Source organism: Coregonus clupeaformis, chromosome 19 (assembly GCF_020615455.1).
Source record: "Coregonus clupeaformis isolate EN_2021a chromosome 19, ASM2061545v1, whole genome shotgun sequence".
Lineage (NCBI taxonomy): Eukaryota > Metazoa > Chordata > Actinopteri > Salmoniformes > Salmonidae > Coregonus > Coregonus clupeaformis.
The window spans coordinates 27,694,094-27,716,493 of NC_059210.1; the positions used below are offsets into that span (position 1 = coordinate 27,694,094).

At 41.7% G+C, this 22,400-nt stretch overlaps 1 protein-coding gene and 1 non-coding gene across 2 annotated transcripts in view; one reads left to right on the forward strand and one right to left on the reverse strand.

The window, feature by feature from the left end:
* Positions 1 to 7,479, reverse strand: part of LOC121531740 (plexin-B2) — a 202,625-nt gene extending 195,146 nt beyond the window's left edge. The window contains exon 1 of the mRNA XM_041837155.2: positions 7,149 to 7,479. The gene's annotated coding sequence lies outside the window, so the exon portion shown is untranslated. The remainder of the gene's footprint in view (positions 1 to 7,148) is intronic.
* Positions 7,480 to 18,263: 10,784 nt separating this feature from the next.
* On the forward strand, positions 18,264 to 18,404 carry LOC121532372. Its single transcript, XR_005994278.1, has one exon. It is a non-coding gene; the product is annotated as a U4 spliceosomal RNA (small nuclear RNA).
* The last annotated feature ends 3,996 nt before the right edge of the window (positions 18,405 to 22,400 follow it).

Sequence of the window (22,400 nt, forward strand, 5' to 3'; positions counted from 1 at the left end):
GGGCACAACATAATCCGAAACACAACCAAAACAAACTGCAAATGCATCCAACAAGTTTGTAGATTCACAAGCTTGATGTAGTCATGTCATGCTAGGAATATGGAACCAAATACAACAATTTTGACAAAATGTAATACACTATAAGTGAATTTCTTCAAAAACGTATGACACTTTCAAATTGGGGGGACTAGATAAATAAAGTGCATTTATTTCTAAACGGTAAAACAGATATTTATGAAAATACCCTAAAATAAAAGGTGACATTCTGTATTGTTGCCTCATAAAACATTTGATCTCAAATCCAAAATGCTGGAGTACAGCCAAATTACAAGTTTTAGCTTCACTGTCCAAATAAATACGTAGGGGAGTGTATGTGGTGTATAGGCATGCATATCTGTGTTACAACCACTAACCAAAATGATCTGAAAATAGTTCAGTAAAATGTATTTTTTTGCCCACAGTCTGCCTTTGGTGTTTTTGGATTATCCCGGATTTTGCAAGAGACAATTTTCTTTACTGAGCTTCTTCTGTGATTCAGTGTTTTTCAGTGTGAGGCATAAAGCTTCGTTGGTAATTGGTCAACAGTAGGGATGCTACAATTAAGTGTTTGTTGTCATTCAACGAGAGACAAAATAATTTTAATGCAATTTTTTACACTTCAGAAATACTGCAGGAAATTAGTTAGTTAGATGTAAAATTGTGCGACTTAGATCTCATCTACAAAAACAAACATTTCTGACAGATTTCTTGAGTTATCTGACTATTTTGAGGAAGTGTATACTGACTACGACATCCCAAGATGGACAAACAGTACTATTGACACTTTTTTCTTCTTTTTCAAGCAAAGGTATTTTATTAAGGGAGTAGGCGCCAGCCAAACTGAAGCAAGCGGAAGGCAGAAACATGACAGAGCTTGAAGGGGAGAGGATAGGAGGCCAGGGATAGGTTTGGGACGGGGCCATTAAGGCCAAGGGCATTAAGACAAGGGATGGGTGGCAGCCACAAATGCTAAGGGATGAGATCACAGAACCACCTCAGCATGACGCTGCCTCATCTCAGGATAATCCTCCCGACATAAAAAAGACAATCTCCAATCTGAAGGAAATCTCTATTCTCCTGAGCTTGAATTAACGCCAAACTGACACCCCCATCCCTACCCCACCCCCAACTATCCTCCCAATCACCATCACCGCAGCAAAATAAAAGTGTAGACCTTATTCTGATAGACAAAGAATTAAATAGGCTACATGTTGTACAAGAGCCATGACAAGTAGGTGTTGAATTGCCACACCCATTTGGAAAAAGGATTACCGGTATGGAACATTTAAGGTCATCACCATGAGATACTCTGGAGTAGCATACTGGTTTTGGGGTGAGGTGGGGTGGTGGGGACAGGCTTTACCTTGCTTACCAGGATTAAGACTTTGCTTTAATATAAATGAAAAAGCCTAATAGGTCTATAATCCTGTAGAACACAAACAAAGAGACAAAGGATGGATATATTCAACTAAATATGACCTTAAAAACATCGCCGGATATCTTTGAAATGAAGTATAGCATACCAGCAGCATACCAGCTGGATATCTGCAGTGGATTGGATAGCACAAAAAGTATATTTCCAAAGCCAACACTAACCATGACTACAGTGGTACGCTATTACAAGATTTATTACGCAGTTTATGCATGTTGTAATGTCTGCTATTCCCTGAGTTTTTTTATATTTTTATCTTGTGTTGGATACATAGTATAAGCTTTGATTTGACTTTGATGACAATACCAAAATCCTCACCACAGTTATGAGAAATGTGCCATTTTCAAAATGAAAAGAGCATCTGTGATGAATTAAGGATGTCCCGACTAAAAAAAATCTTGGTCAACCGAGAGTCGTCTGTTCTTTCAACCAATCGATTGGTCGAAATTAAATTATTATTATTTTTTTCCCTATATAGATCTATGTTTTTAATAAAAGCAACTATATGTAGGCTACTGAGCTTGTTTGATGCTTTAAGCACTGTGAAAAATTAAGACACACAAATTACTCAAGAGGGAGCCAGAAATCAATATAGCCTAGCCAGAAGAAAAAAACCTGTTCCTGATCTTCCTCCTCCTGCTGCCCGCTGCTGCTGGCCTTTGCAGATTCTTCCATTATGCTCCTAAAGTTGGCAGTAATAGACTACACCAGTGGTCAGCAACCTTTTCCATTTGGAGTGCCAATTTATCGTACCATTTCTAGTGTTTTCCGTGCCAGTTATGATTTTCATATGCACATTTTCGTTAAACAGTTTTATTTCATTTATAATACAGTCTTCATATCTCAAAATCACTGTTATGTGCATAATCAAAATTCTATCTAAATGAAAATGATATAATTCTAAAAGTAACATATTGCCTTTGCCAATATGTAAAAATAGTCTACATAAAGCCAACAAATAAAAACATTGCAGCATGCAGGTAGAAAATATCCTGATAAAAATAAATATCCTATCAATCACATTGGCTACGCATGGCCTGTCTGCAAGGAACTTGAAACATTGTATCAACTTGGTCCGGCCTGAAGCACACTAGCAAACTTGCAACATTATATAAAATATTCTGGCCCATTAGAGTTTCCCGCGCCAGTGAGCTCAGGAAAGACACAGCTGTAGGCTATTTGCACAAGGAATAAGAAGTAATCAGGTAGGCCTATTTTATGTTGTTTCCACCGGATCAGAGCATGACATTTTTTCCACTTTCATGCTGAGTGGTTATCGAAAGGGAGCGAACTGGAAAGATTTTTCAAATAGGCTACGTTGAGGAATTATTGTCATTCTCAATGTAAAAACAGACTTTGTTTACTTGCTGTTTGAGGTGAAGAAAAAATTACTTTGAGAAGCTCCACAGTGGTGGTGAGTTAAGACAATCAGAAATAGTATCAGATCCCCAAATGGTTACATTTATAGGCCTACATTTGCGCGCAGACCAGGTAGCCTAGGCCTACTTCTATACGTAATCAGGTTAGACTGAAATAAACCAAAACATGTTTTTTTCAAGTGTAGCCTAGGTTGTGCGCTCTGCAAACAACGTGTCCACTCCTACAATGAGAATAGTAAGACTGTAATAATAATAATAATAATAATAATATATTGAAAGCATTAACAGAAATGACAGTAACCAAATAAACATTGTAAATAAAAAATTATGGGAATTAACGGTAAATGTACTACTGGTGATACTGTTGTGCCATCTCCGCAATGGATTAGTCCACTCAGAGTGGAGTGAATCGGACAGGTGTCTTGTGTGCCATGAAACAAATATATACAGTGCATTCGGAAAGTATTTAGACCCCTTCACTTTTTCCACTTTGTTACATTACAGCCTTATTCTAAAATTTATTAAATAAATACAAATCTTCATCAATCTACACAGAATACCCCATAATGATAAAGCGAAAACAGTTTGTTTTACATAAGTATTCAGACCCTTTGCTATGAGTCTTGAAATTTAGCTCAGGTGCATCCTGTTTCCATTGATCATCCTTGAGATGTTTCTACAACTTGGAGTCCACCTGTGGGAAATTCAATTGATTGGACATGGTTTGGAAAGGCACACACCTGTCTATATAAGGTCCCACAGTTGACAGTGCATGTCAGAGCGAAAACCAAGGCATGAGGTCAAATTGTCCGTAGAGCGCCGAGACAGGATTGTGTTGAGACACAGATCTGGGGAAGGGTACCAAAACATTTCAGCAGCATTGAAGGTCCCCAAGAACACAGTGGCCATCATTCTTAAATGGAAGACTCTTCCTAGAGCTGGCCGCCCGACCAAACTGAGCAATCGAGGGAAAAAGGCCTTGGTCAGGGAGGTGACCAAGAATCCGATGGTCACTCTGACAGAGCTCCAGAGTTCCTCTGTGGAGATGGGAGAACCTTCCAGAAGGACAACCATCTCTGCAGCACTCCACCAATCAGGCCTTTATGGTAGAGTGGCCAGAAATAAGCCACTCCTCAGTAAAAGGCACATGACAGCCTGCTTGTAGCTTTCCAAAAGGCACCTAAAGACTCTCAGACCATGAGAAACAAGATTCTCTGGTCTGATGTAACCAAGATTGAACTCTTTGTTCTGAATGCCAAGCGTTACATCTGGAGGAAACCTGGCAACATCCCTACAGTGAAGCATGGTGGTGGCAGCATCATGCTGTGGGGATGTTTTTCAGCGGCAGGGACTGGGAGACTAGTCAGAATTGAGGGAAAGATGAACGGAGCAAAGTACAGAGAGATCCAGAGCGCTCAGGACCTCAGACTGGGGCGAAAGTTCACCTTCCAACAGGACAATGACCATAAGCACACAACCAAAACAACGCAGGAGTAGCTTTGGGACAAGTCTCTGAATGTCCTTAAGTGTCCCAGCCAGAGCCCGGACTTGAACCCGATCGAACATCTCTGGAAAGACCTGAAAATAGCTGTGCAGCGACGCTCCCCATCCAACCTGACCGAGCTTGAGAGGATCTGCAGAGAAGAATGGGAGAAACTCCCCAGGTGTGCCAAGCTTGTAACGTCATACCCAAGAAGACTCAAGGCTGTAATCACTGCCAAAGTTGCTTCAACAAAGTACTGAGTAAAGGGTCTGAATACTTGCGTAAATGTGATATTTCCGTTTTTTATTTTTAGTAAATTTGCAAACATTTCTAAAAACCTGTTTCTGCTTTGTCATTATGGGGTATTGTGTGTAGATTGATGAGGGGGGGGGAACAATTTTATCCATTTTAGAATAAGGCTGTAACGTAACAAAATGTGGAAAAAGTCAAGGGGTCTGAATACTTTCCGAATGCACTGTATATATATATTTGCGACTGCTCGACTAATAAAAATCTTGGTCGATCAACAGCCTATCGACCAAACAATAGACCAGTCAACTAAATGGGGGCAGCCCTAGTGGTATGCTTGTCTTTTTCACTCTTGTGCGGAGCAGGAGAAAACATTTATTACAAACCGGTCACTCTCCTCCACACTGATAAGGTGTCTCTATTTATTCAGAGAGGATGTGATAAACCCTGAATGAGACATTGTGGGGAACAGAAAGAGAGAGAGAGAGAGAGAAAGAGAAAGAGAAAGAGAAAGAGAAAGAGAAAGAGAAAGAGAGAGAGAGAGAGAGAGAGAGAGAGAGAGAGACCTGGTTTTAGGATGCCTCACCGTGTGTGTCCCTATGAGCAGATGGCCCTTGTTGGAAACTCAGCCTTGCTCTTTGAGGAGTTCGGGGGCTAACCCCCCTCTGCCATCCTTCCTGCTTACCACCGAGCGGTGTACCCCCCACTCGGACTAATCCATTTCCACCATGAGAACGTTTGTATAATGTAATTTAATGGGGATAATCCCCAGGAGATGGAGCATCCCATGTACAGTAGGTCTGTATGTGATGGATAGGTCGGCAGGGATGGATGTGGGACTGGGGAATAAAAGGAGGATTTAGATAGACAACATGGCTGTACAGTGAGCGATCCAAGCAGAGCAGAGTGCCGGGGCCAGGGACAGAGAGACACGGACTGACAGTACTACTCAGGAGATTCAAGGATAACATGAATGGGGCTACTGTCTACATCAGGGATGGGCAACTTTGATGGGGGTGGGGGCCACAAAAAAAAAACTCATCATGAGGGGCCGCAGTGGCTTGTGGGTCTGCGTACCCACATTCATACCTTATGAGCAAAACATTCTAGCGGCCCCCCTCGTGACAGCAAAAAAATAAAAAAATAACGATATTTTCCTGCAATTCTGCACATTGTGACATGGGGCGTAGAGACATTTTTGCCATTTTAAAGCTAATTTGCTGCAATTCTACACATTTTGCCATGGGGTGGAGAGAAGATTTTGCAATTTTATAACTCATTTCATGCAATTCTACTCATTTTGCCATGGGGCGGAGAGAAAAATTTGCAGTTTTACAGCTAATTTCCTGCAATTCTACACATTTTGCCATAACTGATCATCAATGGGCCCCACGCCGGTCTGTAATTTCACCATGCTTACTACATGTTTAGATTGCTGGCCGCTAGACTAATTTACCAATCTAAAAATAAAAAAAATCTGCCGTGCTAATTGAGAGACTGCTGATGCACAACCAAATTTCGAAATTGCACCTTGTGTATTCTATTATTCTAACTCTCAACTGTAAGTTGAGACCCCGAATGAGTTCTACATTTTCTCCACTGCAAAGATTAACAACAAACGGGCATGAATCACTACTAGTACCAATCAAGAAATAAAAAAGGGTTTTCTTTCAGAAGCTGCCTGCATGCACTAACTCACATTCAGACTCAGAGGCAGGGATGTGTTTCACATGGTCAGGCTCACTGAGATTGCCTGTGTCTGTGTGTGTGAGGGGAGATGTTTCTGGTTGAGAGACTGATGACTGACCAGCTGCTCTACATTTTATGGGCTGACAGGGACATTATTCTGTCTTCACATTACTGTGAGAAACAGAGTAAAAGTGGTCATGTTTCCATAACCAAAGCATAGTTTATTACATATGAAAAACGCATGAAGCATGTGAACCTTTAATTAATAGTGCATGCATCACTTTGTGCAAATTACCGTTAAGGCACTGTAGGTTGGACTGTATCTCGACTCATACAAGTGCAATGGGCAGGTTCAGCACTGTACAGTAGCCCATCATACAACTATACTGAGTGAATAGAAATCCAATTTCGTGTTTAAACTGCAAATACTGATGCTATGCTCAAACCTAACTCGGGTTCACCAATAAATCATTATTTCCATACAGTTGCATCACTTCATAATGCTGAAGGACAAACGGGTAGATTTATAAAGAAATTACTTCCAATCAATCACTATGTAGTCTGTATCGATCAATATGTGGATTGATGGTCGAATTGTTCTTTTTTTATGTCAAGACAAATGTGAAACACATGCGTATCTGTCCCTCGTGTCATATCTGTTGTACAACCGAGCTGATAAAGTAACTAATAAATACACTACTACCATCGCGCAAGGAAATTCATCAGATCTTTATGCACACACATAATTAAACAGGGAGGTATATTCTAACCGACCCGCAGTTGCTTGTACATGTGTATAATAGATAGACAGAACAGAACAGACCAGACCGACACGGTCCGTGGCTATGAAGGGAGAACACCAATCACGTAAACTCACCTTGGAAGAACAGTAGTTGCACTAACACGAGCTGTCCAGATTTCAAAGTCCCCCTAAAAATGTAAAATAAGTCCCCAAGCAAAATGCATGTAAAGTTCACATTTTACTCTTCCCGAGCGCGCGGAGAGTTAGAGAAAGGCACTGTTCAGTAGAAAATACAAGGGGGCACTGGTTGACAATTCCTACTGAAAGACGACACGGACAACTCAACAAGAGTCCAGGACTTTCTCCACGCCCAGGTACAGGATCACATGATGATCCCAGGTGTGTGTTTTCTCGAGCTCTGGCTCAGTTGGCAAGGGACACACCTGTGAGATCCGCTCACATCCGCCTCGGGTGACGTTGCGTTTGAGAACCAGGAAATTATAGGCTAGTGGAAAATGCGCAGAGAGGTAGAACGCAACATCGACCGGGAAAAGAGAGGAATTATTCTCCTCCCCCTTCCATAACACTAAAGACAGTTAGGCCTATAGATTACAGACTGCCAGGCAATGGTTACAAAATATCAATAAAAAGGAAGGAGCAAGTAGTATATTGTGGTCTTCTGTCGCCACTGGCTTGGAATGATTTGGAATTAATGAAAGGGATTGGAATGTCTCGTGCATGCGAGTTCACGTTCAGTATGGCAAAGCAGTCCCTTCCTGGCTGTTTATTTCATGCAAATCTTAAAGTGGTTTTATTTTAATCCATTGCAGATTAATGTCTAAAAAGAGATTAGGGTCTTTTCATTCCTCGGGTGGAATAAAGTATATTCTGAAACCAATCAAACATTCAAACCATCCAAAGGCATTTGTCTCTGCAGAGACAAGTTTGGACAAACAAATGCCTTTGGATGGTTGATAATGATACCTGCATCATGATGCCATAAAAACTCGATGTCTTTGAGGTGGAGGTTATGATAAATAAGGGGTTTATGACTATGACATAGCGCATTCTTCAATCACATACATTTATTAGGCTTTATTATTGTTAGGCTACATCAACGTCTAGTTTTGATTTATATTTGGTTTGAGTCGTCAACTAACATGAATTCAATGTGAAATCAACAACAAAAAATCCCCATGTTATTGGATTTAGGTTAAAAGTTGGGTGAAATTCCCTTACGTTGATTTTTTTTTGTAAATCTAATCAGATTTCCTGTCATCACATTAATTTTTGTTGTTGAAATTATGTGGAAACAACGTTGATTCAAAAAAAATTGCCCAGTGGGGACACTACAGGCTTCTTGTGTAATAGGCCTGGCTATGCGCATCTTGAAGGTGATGAAATTGTCAGACAGTGTTTAGATAACTTAATTGATTGTAGAACCCATATGATGAATGATGAAACCAGTTATTATTCTTATTTTTTATTGACACCATCAAGCCTAAGGCTACCTGTGTATAATGAAATAGTCAAGCCAGTGCAGTTACAAGCAGTGGCAGTCTTGTCTTTTCACCTTTGAAGGTAAGGTTGCATCATGCACAGTTGTACATTAGAAAACCTTGAAGAAACTATCAGGCTTCCTCACTTTTCCAAACACACCTCTCCTGCATACTGCCGCATTCCAGTCAGGGGCTAAAAGCATGCGAGACTGAACCCATAGATAAAGCTTAGTCAACACACCATCACCATGAACATCTTCCATTGAAGACTTTGTATTCCTGCCTTGGAGTATCATCCCACACTGCAGTTTGGCACATAATTATAATAGTTTGTGGCCTTGTCTCAGTAATAGTTTTGTGAGCCTGTCATAGACTGCGTCCCAAATGGCGCCCTATCCCTATATAGTGCACAACATTTGACCAGAGCCCTATGGGCCCTGATCAAAACTAGGGCACTATATAGAGAATATGGTGCCATTTGGGACACAGAAATACTCTTTGTTGTGTCTGGGTGTGTGTCTGATTTTGAGTGATTTATGGTCATACAAATGAGTCTGTCTGTCTGGGGGAGCGATGTGTTGTCTTTGCCCGATGGGCCCTGAGGGACTATGGGGCTGAGGGGGTGTGAGTCAGCCCCTTACTGCTGACACAGCCAGAAGAGTGGCAGAGATGCAGCAGAGAGACAGAACGAGATGGGGGAGATGGCCTTCACAAGTCTTCCCATTGACTGATGAGATCAAGGAGAATCTAGGCCATGCCAGACAAGTGTCAGACAAACAGACACAGAGAGATAGAGTGAGAGAGACAAACAGAACACTACTCTCAGAGCAGGAACTGAACACTCAAGAAACAAAGCTAAGAGAGTGAGTGTAGAGAGCAAACCAAGCAGAGCGAGATCTGCTATCTATATGGTCCTTGAGTTCACAATGTTTGACCTGTTTGTCTAAATGTTCAGGAGTAATGAGTCTTGGAAGTAGGCTATATGACCAGACCAAGGGCAGCGCTCACACACTGAGAGGCATTGACGACCAGGCAAAATTAATTCACGATTGGAATAGAGAAACTGTTCATGTGAATATGATCAACTATTAAATAAGGAATAAGTTGTCTGTTGCCTGTATGATGATAGTGTTCATGTGTAATTAATGTGTAACAAATGATAGTCAGACCTTTTACCCATGCAGAGGAGTGAAAGGTGATTGCAGCGCTCGATTTCTTGACATTAAAATCAGTGTGCTCAGTCATTTACCTGAGGAGAAATTACTCTATTCACACAATGTTAGTAATGAAGTCAGTGAGTTCATCCTATCTTCTTGAGTGTTCAGACAAGGTCTAACCAAGACTTGTAGGTCAGTAGCATACTTCAGAACCAGTTTGTCATATGGTTAGAGTGCACTCTGCTGGTTCCTTATTGCAGTGCATGTGTTCAAGTGACCACAAGTATCATGTACAGTATTGATGCTGTACTTTATAAGGTGGGTGGGACTCCATGTGGTGGGAGGGTTGCTTTTTGCAGAAATAGATATTTCAGTTGTCAGTGCTTCTGTTATAATGTATGTATGGTTATGAAATCGTCGTAACTGTGCATATTTAATAACTATGTGACCAATATTGATATTGCTACATAATGTTACTATGTGTACCTCCAACTATATCCAACAATGCTATGCAATAGTATCAGCTTGTAAAAAACACATGCACTATTGTGCCAGTGTCTGAAGGTTGCCAAATGTAGCATATCTGGGATGGAGTTCAGAAGACAGGAGACATGGGGATAACATATGGAGGTTACTTACAGACACAAGTTGTCACGGGGGGTGAGGCAAGGCGTGAAAACTCGCTGCAGAGTCAGAGGAAGGTTATTTAAAAGAGCATGAGAAGGAGCAGTTTGGTTGAGTTTCAAACCACACCCATATAGTGCACTATACAGGGAATAGTGTGGCATTTGGAATGCATCCTTCGATTTGAATGGCTCCCTGACCTAGCAGAGCACAGCACTGTCTGCCAATATGACTTATTACAGTGGAAGTCTGTGAGGGCTGGGGATGTTTGAGTGACCTTAGCCTCGTCGAGAACCAGGTGACAACAATGTGATTTGGAGATATGGCTACGCGGGATTAGAGCGATCTAACTTTACTATGTGCAAACTAGAGCCCTGGCTGGGTGTCTGGAAAGCTTAGTGTAACATGGAGACATTAGTTTCAGCATAGGATGGAGAGAGAGAAAGAGAGAGAGGAGAAAGAGATAGACTGGTGCGATTCGGACTCAGTCCAAGCAAAACCACCACAAGCTGGGAATAGCAGGGTGGCAGCCGTCTGTGGGTTGGACTGGCTTGTGTGGGCAGCATTTTGAGTATGTGCGTGTTTCAGTATACTTAGTGTTTATATGAGTGTAATTATATGTTTATAAGTGCTTGCATTGGTAAAGACCTGTGTATGCTTTCATTCCTGGCTTGCATGTGTTACAGCTTGCCTTTGAGCTCATGATAGGTGGGGCTGGGTGGAGGTGATACTACAAAACCCAGTGAGTGACATTATTCTTCATCATATCAGATCTCAGAACTCCAGTGCACTGGCTGAGCTAGCAGGCTTTCATTTCAGGGAAGACTAATGTCAGTAGGTAGTTTTGCTCTACCACAGGATCTAATCACAGTTTGCCCGGCTCAGCCTGTGCCCAGGTGGCACACATTAGAGGAGGGCTGACAGAGGGATGGTCAGCATCAATGCCTGCCTGCCTGTCCCTCACCTTGCTGTGATGTAACTCAGACCCACCACACACACATGGTACGCACACACAGTGGCACACACACAAAAACACAGACACACGTTCACGCACACAAACACCAGTGTTTCCCCTAGGATTGTTTTCAGCAGCAGTGGAAGAGGTAGCGGGTGGAGGGATGGGGGGGATTGTGAGAAGGTCACTTCTGGTGACTTTTTAAAAGGACATTCTACTCCGAAATGAAAATAAAAATACACTCTTCTGCTCCACTCTACCTTCACCCTGCTATTGCTCTACCCCAGGGGTGTCAAACTCATTTTGCCCCACGGGCCGCATTTGGTCTTCACCGAGGTCCGGAGGGCTGCATTTAAAATGGATTATATTTCCTTGCCATCAAAATAAGCAAAAAATTGTCCCCTATCCATCGCTTTTGTCATTTTCGAAGCTCCCAGACGGTCTAGCTTTTGTTTCAATGACTGTTAGCTAGCTGGACAGAGTGAAGAGACTATAAATGTAGGTCCATTATAATTTCTACACTGTTTCAATTAGATTTTAGTCATTTCAATGTCGATTGAGAACGTTTTTCCCAGAGGAAAAAATTAATAAACAAATCAAATCATATTTTTGCAGTGGATTAAGCATCTGCGGAAACACTCCACACACATGCACAAAAACAGAGAGAGAGACACAGACACATGTACACACACATACACATCTCATTATGTGTTACAGGAGGGGGTCGGAGTTCCGGAGCAACCCACTAGGTGTCATCCTCCGACAACCTTAGGCACCTCCTGACTCACAGTCTGGACAAATCATTATCTTATTGGTGTCACCTGTGTCTACCTGTTCACCTGTATATTTATGCCCTCACTTCCCTGTGTTCCCTTGCTCAGTTTTCTCTGCTAGTTTCTCTATGTCCAGCAGTACTACGCAGAGTCTGATCGGAGACCTATGAACAGGTACTTGAGAAGTGTTCTCCCTGTTTCATTATTTGTTTCAGTCTTAGGTAGTATTTCGTATTTTGGCTGTCAGGCGGTTTTTGGAGACTTATTTGCTCCGCCTTTCTTTTATCGTGATAAGTCTGGCTTCGGGACCACCAGTAAAGATCCTTGTTTCACCATCTCTGCCTACTGCCTACTGTATATCCTGCACAGCACCTGGGTCGCACCTCACACCAACCCTTACAATTATGCCCTTTGATCCTAATTAATCACTGATCAGTGATGTAAGAAAGCTGAGTGTGTTGGTGGACTGAGGTCTGAGAGTTTGTGATTAGAGACAGGCAGCTAGGGCTGTGGTTGGGAGGGTCTAAGCTGGATCAGCTTGGTTGGCACACACCAGTCTATGGGTTTTCCATAAAAGCCATTCTTACATTTCCCAGACAAAAATGTGTACTTAACCTAGTAGGAGCTGCTCCACGTCACATAAGCTAATCCTTATACTGGATCCTGACCTGAGGATGGCATTGATTTAAAAACTGTGATTGATTATACTAAACTATTTTTAGAAAAGGGAGGATGCCAGCAGGTTTAAGACCATGGACGCCACTGGGCCATATTGGAAGGCAGGGTATTATGTAGGCCGCCCAGCAGCCCATGTTGAATCAGTGCCATAGCTAAGCCATCTGCCACACTCTATTTTCATCCCACAGCCCACTGGTGGTGGAACAGCCTGAGCCAAAAGGGACTTCTATGGTTACAGGGCCCTTTGCTCTGCTCTGCTTTCATAACCAAACGCGTCTTTGTTCAACAGGTCCAATCTCAGTCTCAGGGATGGCGAGTGGATCAGATCTCATCTATAATTATGTGCCAGGTGTTTACTATCTTTGAGTGGATGGATGGAAAGCCAGTAAGATTCTTGATAGGGTTTTAAGATAAAAGTAATCAAGGCACCTCAAGAGAATTAAAGCAGATTAACACCACCTCCGACCACAACCATTATCAAATGTCCACAACTAGCACACAAGGGTGGCACACAAGCCTGGTTTGAGAGATTGTCTGGCTGTCAAAGTGAACAGTTCTCTTTTCATATTTTCCTGGTTTGTACAGGTTGTAGTATGATGATGAATATGGGTTGCCATGCCAGGCTCAGAATGAAACATACATTTACCGGATTAATTTGAGATTATGTGGCCCATACACAGTGTAATCCCCTTATCTACATACTTACCTGTCCTGTACCTGACGGTGATTCTGATCACTGTGGGGCTCTTTGGCCTGTCTGTCTCTGTCTGGCAGGAGACAATCTTCAGTTGTCAGCAGCACAAGACAGGAAGAACAGCACAGGACAGGACATGCAGCACAGGACAGGCAGCACAGCACAGGACAGGACAGGCAGCACAGGACAGGACAGGCAGCACAGGACAGGCAACACAGCACAGGACAGGCAGCACAGGACAGGACAGGCAGAACAGGCAGCACAGGACAGGCAGCACAGCACAGCACAGGACAGGACAGGCAGCACAGGACAGGACAGGACAGGCAGGACAGGCAGCACAGCACAGGACAGGACATGCAGCACAGCACAGGACAGGACAGGCAGCACAGGACAGGACAGTTAGGACAGGCAGCACAGGACAGGCAGCACAGCACAGGATAGGCAGCACAGGACAGGCAGGACAGGCAGCACAGCACAGGACAGGCAGCACAGGACAGGACAGGCAGGACAGGCAGCACAGGACAGGCAGCACAGGACAGGACAGGCCAGGCAGCACAGGCCAGGCAGCACAGGACAGGCCAGGCAGCACAGGACAGGCAGCTTTACACCTGAAACTGGTTATCTGCTGCTGAGCATGCATAATATAAAGAGCATGGCATTATCCCAACATTATCCCAACATTTCAAACCACTTATGAAGGTGGTTTGAAATGTGGCTTGAAATATCCGATTCCATGTGCTTTTTGGCTGTTCAGAATGCAGGAAAAATATAATAGTCTAATCAGATATGCAAGAAAAAAATGTAACTTCAAACTGTCAGTGTGAACAAGGCTTAGTGTAGTCCATTTAGTGATATTATCCATCCATCTCAACTACTATCAATAATCTGACAATGAAATAAACTTTTACTGTCAGAAGAAAATATAGGAGACAAAGGGGTAGCTAAGAGACTAAAAGAAAAACATACAGTGAGGGAAAAAAGTATTTGATCCCCTGCTGATTTTGTACGTTTGCCCACTGACAAAGAAATGATCAGTCTATAATTTTAATGGTAGGTTTATTTGAACAGTGAGAAACAGAATAACAACAAAAAAATCCAGAAAAACGCATGTCAAAAATGTTATAAATTGATTTGCATTTTAATGAGGGAAATAAGTATTTGACCCCTCTGCAACACATGACTTAGTACTTGGTGGCAAAACCCTTGATGGCAATCACAGAGGTCAGACGTTTCTTGTAGTTGGCCACCAGGTTTGCACACATCTCAGGAGGGATTTTGTCCCACTCCTCTTTGCAGATCTTCTCCAAGTCATTAAGGTTTCGATGCTGACGTTTGGCAACTCGAACCTTAAGCTCCCTCCACAGATTTTCTATGGGATTAAGGTCTGGAGACTGGCTAGGCCACTCCAGGACCTTAATGTGCTTCTTCTTGAGCCACTCCTTTGTTGCCTTGGCCGTGTGTTTTGGGACATTGTCATGCTGGAATACCCATCCATGACCCATTTTCAATGCCCTGGCTAAGGGAAGGAGGTTCTCACCCAAGATTTGATGGTAAATGGCCCCGTCCATCGTCCCTTTAATGCTGTGAAGTTGTCCTGTCCCCTTAGCAGAAAAACACACCCAAAGCATAATGTTTCCACCTCCATGTTTGACGGTGGGGATGATGTTCTTGGGGTCATAGGCAGCATTCCTCCTCTTCCAAACACGCCGAGTTGAGTTGATGCCAAAGAGCTCAATTTTGGTTTCATCTGACCACAACACTTTCACCCAGTTCTCCTCTGAATCATTCAGATGTTCATTGGCAAACTTCAGACGGCCCTGTATATGTGCTTTCTTGAGCAGGGGGACCTTGCGGGCGCTGCAGGATTTCAGTCCTTCACGGCGTAGTGTGTTACCAATTGTTTTCTTGGTGACTATGGTCCCAGCTGCCTTGAGATCATTGACAAGATCCTCCCGTGTAGTTCTGGGCTGATTCCTCATCGTTCTCATGATCACTGCAACTCCACAAGGTGAGATCTTGCATGGAGCCCCAGGCCGAGGGTGATTGACCGTTATTTTGTGTTTCTTCCATTAGCGAATAATCGCACCAACTGTTGTCACCTTCTCACCAAACTGCTTGGCGATGGTCTTGTAGCCCATTCCAGCCTTGTGTAGGTCTACAATCTTGTCTCTGACATCCTTGGAGAGCTCTTTGGTCTTGGCCATGGTGGAGAGTTTGGAATCTGATTGATTGATTGCTTCTGTGGACAGGTGTCTTTTATACAGGTAACGAGCTGAGATTAGGAGCACTCCCTTTAAGAGTGTGCTCCTAATCTCAGCTCGTTACCTGTATAAAAGACACCTGGGAGCCAGAAATCTTTCTGATTGAGAGGGGGTCAAATACTTATTTCCCTCATAAAATTGCAAATCAATTTATAAAATTTTTTACATGCGTTTTTCTGGATTTTTTTGTTGTTATTCTGTCTCTCACTGTTCAAATAAACCTACCATTAAAATTATAGACTGATAATTTCTTTGTCAGTGGGTAAATGTACAAAATCAGCAGGGGATCAAATACTTTTTTCCCTCACTGTATATAAAGAAAATACATCACCAGTGTTTTTGCACTCTGTAAAATGGAAATATGGCCTTACCCTTACCCTATAAAAGCTGTTTATCAATTTAACCTTTAGTTTTTTTGAAAAAGATTTCTCGCTGATATGAAAGATAAGGTCCTTATGCTTCCAAAACCGTACGGGAAGCGATGCGTGTTAATGTTCACACCGAGTGTTGGGGCTCTTAAAAAAAACTCCCCTGTTCAGTAGACGTTATGGAACTGAGAGTCATAACCAAGGGCTACATCAAGATAGAAAATGGGGCCTACAGTCATTTATTCATGAGCAATGCTTTCGATACACAAAATATTTTTTGCACAGTGTTCCGCTATTGGCTAAAATGTACTGGTACTGGGTAAAGTTCGTGATGCCGTATTTTTCCTTCATAGCTTGTTCTCCATCTTCTTTTTAAATAGGGAGCCAATTTGTTTTCAGCACTTTTATTTCCATGACTGATCAAAACTAGTTTTCTCATGGCTCTCTTGTCACTCTGCACTAGACATATGGTGAGCAACATGTTTGGAACATCGAATCGCAAAAAAAATCCCATTATCGTATCGCAATACATATAGAATCGCAATACATATCGTATCGGCACCTAAGTATCATGATAATATCATGTAGTGAGGGCCCTGGCAATTCCCAGCACTAATAGCAGGTTCGAACAATTAACGCGGCACATTAGGATCATTAACATGGTAGATTAGTTGAACTAACGCAGAAGGTTAAGTTAATTAATGCAGCAGGTTAGGAGAATGAGTTTAAGGTTAGGAAAAGGGTTAGGCTTAGCTAAAACGCTACAGTTGTCAGCAACTGTTGTCCCCGACGCGACCACTAGCGGGAGCTGTAGGCCTACTCCATAGCCACAACGGTAGAAACATAAACATACCATCTGTGGCGACAAATCATCAGTATCGTAACACAAGCAAACACAATCTAATACATTATCATGTTCCCTTCTGTTTTACTGCTTTCGGTACAGTAAAACTTTCAGTCCATTTTCCTGTAGTTATCGGTGACACATTTTGTAAGTTTCTAGTCCATTCATCCGGCATTGTTTTGAAACGCAACTTTTACTTTTTTCTCACCTTGATTGAAGCCTATAACTTAATCATGCCAATGGATGCAACCTGGCACGTGTTTGTGGTGGACAGCATATTTATTTCTCACCTCATGCTATTGATAATTTAGATTTTACTTCGAATTTGAATCGTTTTGAGGATGTCTGTCCGTATTTTTTTTTGCCAGAGGTGTTGACTGTGAAACGAAGGATGGAAGAAGATCAGAGTGCCAGGTAGGGATTTGAGGGATGAGACCCCATGAAAACCATGAGCATTAATTTGAACGGAATAGTCTACTCGGCCTAGGTATACTTTTGATTCACAATGTAGTTGTGCATTATGTAATGCAAATCTTGTTAAAAAGCTTTTAATTCGGAGGTCCTCACAGAAAAAATCTTGAAAATGTGCCACTTTGCATTAGATTAGATTGCCATCTGCTGGTTTGAATGTTTCAAGTTTTAACGTGACATACACAAGTACAATGAAATACCTTTCTTGCAAACTCAAAATGGCGCAGTAAGGGAGACGTATATCGGACTAGAGAGCACTGATAGGCTCAGTGGCTTTGTAAAATTATAAAAAGTGTTCACATCATGAGCTTCAGTGGTAGCTAGGGGATAGTTTGGTTGGCAGTAGTCAGAGAATGTTCTTTAAATCAGCCGCCTAATTTTGCTGTCAAAATAGAAGTAGCATCACCTCAAGGATATAATTATAAGGTACAATAGGTGAGACAAATGCCGTTTTCAACCACTAGGAGTCTACAATCGCATTCTTACTTTACGGCCATCGTACTTACTTCAAAAGAGCATGCACCGTTTTAGAACGTTGTAGAAATACATATAAAATGTAGTTAAGACATGCTTCTAAATTCTGCCCATAACCCCAAAATGTTCTACACATAAATATATTCCTATCTGAATACTCTGTAAACGTCCTCGTTTTATCCAGCCTGTAGGCTACTGATCAGGTGACATCCAAGTGGTGAGACAATATATCCCACAATGCACTGCACGGTTTGTATTTATTATAAATAATACAACTCTAAAAACAAACACATTTACCCCCCCATTTTGTTGTTGTGTTTTATAATTATATAATTCTACCACCCATCATAATTTACCTCTGTTTATATATTGTTTATATATTTATTTATTCAAACCGTCACAGGGACCATAATTGTGCCGATAGTCAATCCACCCGATCCCGTTTCAGTGTCAGCTTTGCGCAGTGGCAGTATCGTAGCCGATGAGGTTTATCCGAGGCGCGATTATTGCTAGTTGAAAACTTTACCCAATACCCCGCTGAGACGACTTGAAATATAGTCGGCTTTGGCAATTTTTGACGGTCTCTCAGGAGACTGATGTAGCTGTACAAATAAATACATAAACATAAGAAAATATATGGTTTCTGTACTACTGATTGCGTGTGCTAGTCACTTTGTCATGGAATTATAAACTCATTTCCTTTGGAAATTACTGGATAAGGTCAACATATTAAAATAGATCTGATGTTTAAACTTCCCTGGAGATTAAAATCATCTCGTTTTTTTACCATTCATTGTTTGAATGCAATGTGATAGTTTCATACCTTATTATGACCAGTAGATGTAACTGTCTACCAAAATACATTGGTTAAGTAGTGACGTTCAGCAACCAGATGAGGGCAGCATTGTATTGTATAAGGCAATATTTAAGCATACCAGAATAATATAATAATAGTAATATATTCAATTTACTTTTATGCAAAGCGACATAGTGTAGTGCCGTGCGTGTATACATTCTACGAGTATTACACCATTATTACACCATTATTCAGAATAGTTGAGCATTGTTATTGATTGCACATTCTTCAGATAATTTATCAATGATACACTACATGACCAAAAGTATGTGGACACCTGCTCTTCGAACATCTCATTCCAAAATCATGGGCATTAATATGGAGTCGGTCCCCCCTTTGCTGCTATAACAGCCTCCACTCTTCTGGGAAGGCTTTCCACTAGATGTTGGAACATTGCTGCGGGTACTTGCTTCCATTCAGCCACAAGAGCATTAGTGAGGTCGGGCACTGATTTTGGGCAATTAGGCCTTTCTCGCAATCAGCGTTTCAATTAATCCCAAAGGTGTTTGATGGGGTTGAGGTCAGGGGGCATTGTCATGCTGAAACAGGAACGGGCCTTCCCCAAACTGTTGCCACAAAGTTGGAAGCGCAGAATCGTCTAGAATATCATTGTATGCTGTAACATTAAGATTTCCCTTCACTGGAACTAAGGGGCCTAGTCCGAACCATGAAAAACAGCCTCAGACCATTATTCCTCCTCCACCAAACTTTACAGTTGGCATTATGCATTGGGGCAGGTAGCGTTCTCCTGGCATCTGCCAAACCCAGATTAGTCTGTCAGACTGCCAGATAGTGAAGCGTGAGTCATCACTCCAGAGAACGCGTTTCCACTGCTCCAGAGTCCAATGGCGGTGAGCTTTACACCACTCCAGCCGACACTTGGTATTGCGCATAGTGATCTTCGGCTTGTGTGCGGCTGCACGGCCATGGAAACCCCATTTAATGAAGCTCCCGACGAACAGTTATTGCGCTGATGTTACTTCCAGAGGCAGTTCGGAACATGCTAGTGAGTGTTGCAACTGAGGACAGATGTTTTTTACGTGCTACGTGCGTCAGCACTCGCCGGTCCCGTTCTTTGAGCTTGTGTGGCCTATCACTTCGCGGCTGAGCCGTTGTTGCTCCTAGACGTTTCCACTTCACAATGACAGCACTTACAGTTGACCAGGGCAGCTCTAGCAGGGCAGAAATTTGACGAACTGACTTGTTGGAAAGATGGCATCCTATGACGGTGCCACGTTGAAAGTCACTGAGCTCTTCAGTGAGGCGATTCTACTGCAAATGTTACTATGGAGATTGCATGGCGGTGTGCTCGATTTTATACACCTGTCAGCAGCGGGTGTGGCTGATATAGCTAAATCCACACATTTGAAGGGATGTCCACATACTTTTGTGTATATATATATATAGTGTATGTTTTTTGTGACATTAGTAGAAGTGTGTTTAGTACCCCTGGGTGCCAATCAGTAGGCAGTGGTGGGAAAAGTACCCAATTGTCATACTTGAGTAAAAGTAAAGATACCTTAATAGAAAATGACTCAAGTAAAAGTAACAGCCACCCAGTAAAATTCTACTTAAGTATATTTTAAACCAAATACTTTTAGACTTATACTTAAGTATCAAAATTAAATCATTTTAAATTCCTTATATTAAGCAAACCAGACGGCACCATTTTCTTGTTTTTTTATTTACGGATAGCCAGAGGCACGCTCCAACATTCAGACATAATTTACAAACGAAGCATGTGTGTTTAGTGAGTCCGCCAGATCAGAGGCAGTAGGGATGATCAGGGATGTTCTCTTGATAAGTGTGTGAATTGGACCATTTCCCTGTCCTGCTAAACATTCAAAATGTAACGAGTACTTTTGGGTGTCAAGGAAAATGTTTGGAGTAAAAAGTAAATTATTTTCTTTAGGAATGTAGTGGAGTAAAAGTAAAAGTAATCAAAAATATAAATAGTAAAGTAAAGTGCAGATACCCCAAAAAACAACTTAAGTAGTACTTTAAAGTATTTTTACTTAAGTACTTTACAGCACTGTCTGTAGGAAGGTCTGAGTGAGGAGCCCTGATTGCAGTGGGCTGTGATGATTAGGAATGGCCTCCTTCAGGGGTGGGCTTCTTCATTATCATGATGGGAAGCAATCAGGCACCCCATGATGCAGATGGCTACTCAGAAAGATGTTGGCACAAGAAATAATGAACATCAGGCAATGTACAGTTAGGTCCAAAATGATTGGCACTCTTGATAAAGATGAGCAAAAAAGACTGTATAAAATAAACAATACAAATACTGATCTATATTGTATGGTCCAAAACATTTAAAAAGTATATTATTTCATACTAATACAATTGCTCTGAAGAATTCATTTTGTTTAACAAGCAATATCTTTTTCTCTCAAAAAGTTAGGGGTCCAAATTACTGGCACCCCTGTTTTCAATACCTTTCAATACCTCACCTTGCGAGGAAAGCGGCTTTAAAAAAAATGTTTTATGAGATCGGAGAAGACATTGGGAGAGATCTTACATAATTCCTCCATACAGAATCTTTCCAGATCCTTGATATCCTTCATCTGCGCTTATGTCTGCCCTCTTCAATTCAAACTACAGGTTTTCAATGGGGTTCATGTCCGGAGATTGAGATGGTCATTGCAAAATGTTGATTTTTGTGGTCAATTAACAATTTATTTGTGGATTTTGATGTGTGCTTGTGGTTACTGTCTTGCTGGAAGATCCACTTGCCAAGTTTCAGCCTCCTGGCAGAGGCAACCAGGTTTTTGGCTAAAATGTCCTGGTACTGGGTAAAGTTTGTGATGCCGTATTTTTTTTGCCGTATCATAGCTTGTTCTCCATCTTTTTTAAAATTGGGAACCATTTTGTTTTCAGCACATTTTACATTTTAGTCATTTAGCAGACACTCTTATCCAGAGCGACTTACAGTTAGTGAGTGCATACATTTTTTTTCATACTGGCCCCCCGTGGGAAACAAACCCACAACCCTGGCGTTGCAAACACCATGCTCTACCAACTGAGCTACACAGGACTTTTATTTCCATGACTGATCAAAACTCGTTTTCTCATGTCTCTCTCTTGTCCCTCTGCAGCAGACATAGGGTGAGAAATATGTTTGGAACATCGAATCACAATAAAATCACAGCATTGAATCGCAATACATATAGAATAGTGAGAATTGCTATACATGTCGTATCGGCACCTAAGTATCGTGATAATATTGTATCGTGAAGTCAAACAGCCTGCCTGGCGAAGGAAAGGCACCCTGTGTGAAAAATTCTATGACAAACAGTGACATACACTCTGAATGACCTAAAATTATAAATCCCATATTGGTCTTTAATTGAGAAGGTTTTTGGGAAAGGCTTTCCATTTACCAGAAGACAGTTAGGCCTATCATTAGTATCACTATATTTTTCCTGTTCCTTCATTGTTTGAAACATGGATGTTTGACTTCATATTATGAGGCATGTCTTACCTTGCTACAAAGTAGCATAGTCAAAATCCCACCAAAGAAATGTGGAGGCAATTATTTTATATGTGCTCTCCTGTTCTATTTGTTTTCAAATCAACTTTCTTTCATTGTCTAGCAGCCAAAGGCATTATCCTAGTCATATTAGCAACCCATGATAGTTGTTGCATCTTTAGATCTCCCCTCTTTAATAAAACAAATTTGTATCACAAATGGATCATTTGCGTGTAGGCCTACTGCCGTGTATACATTGCT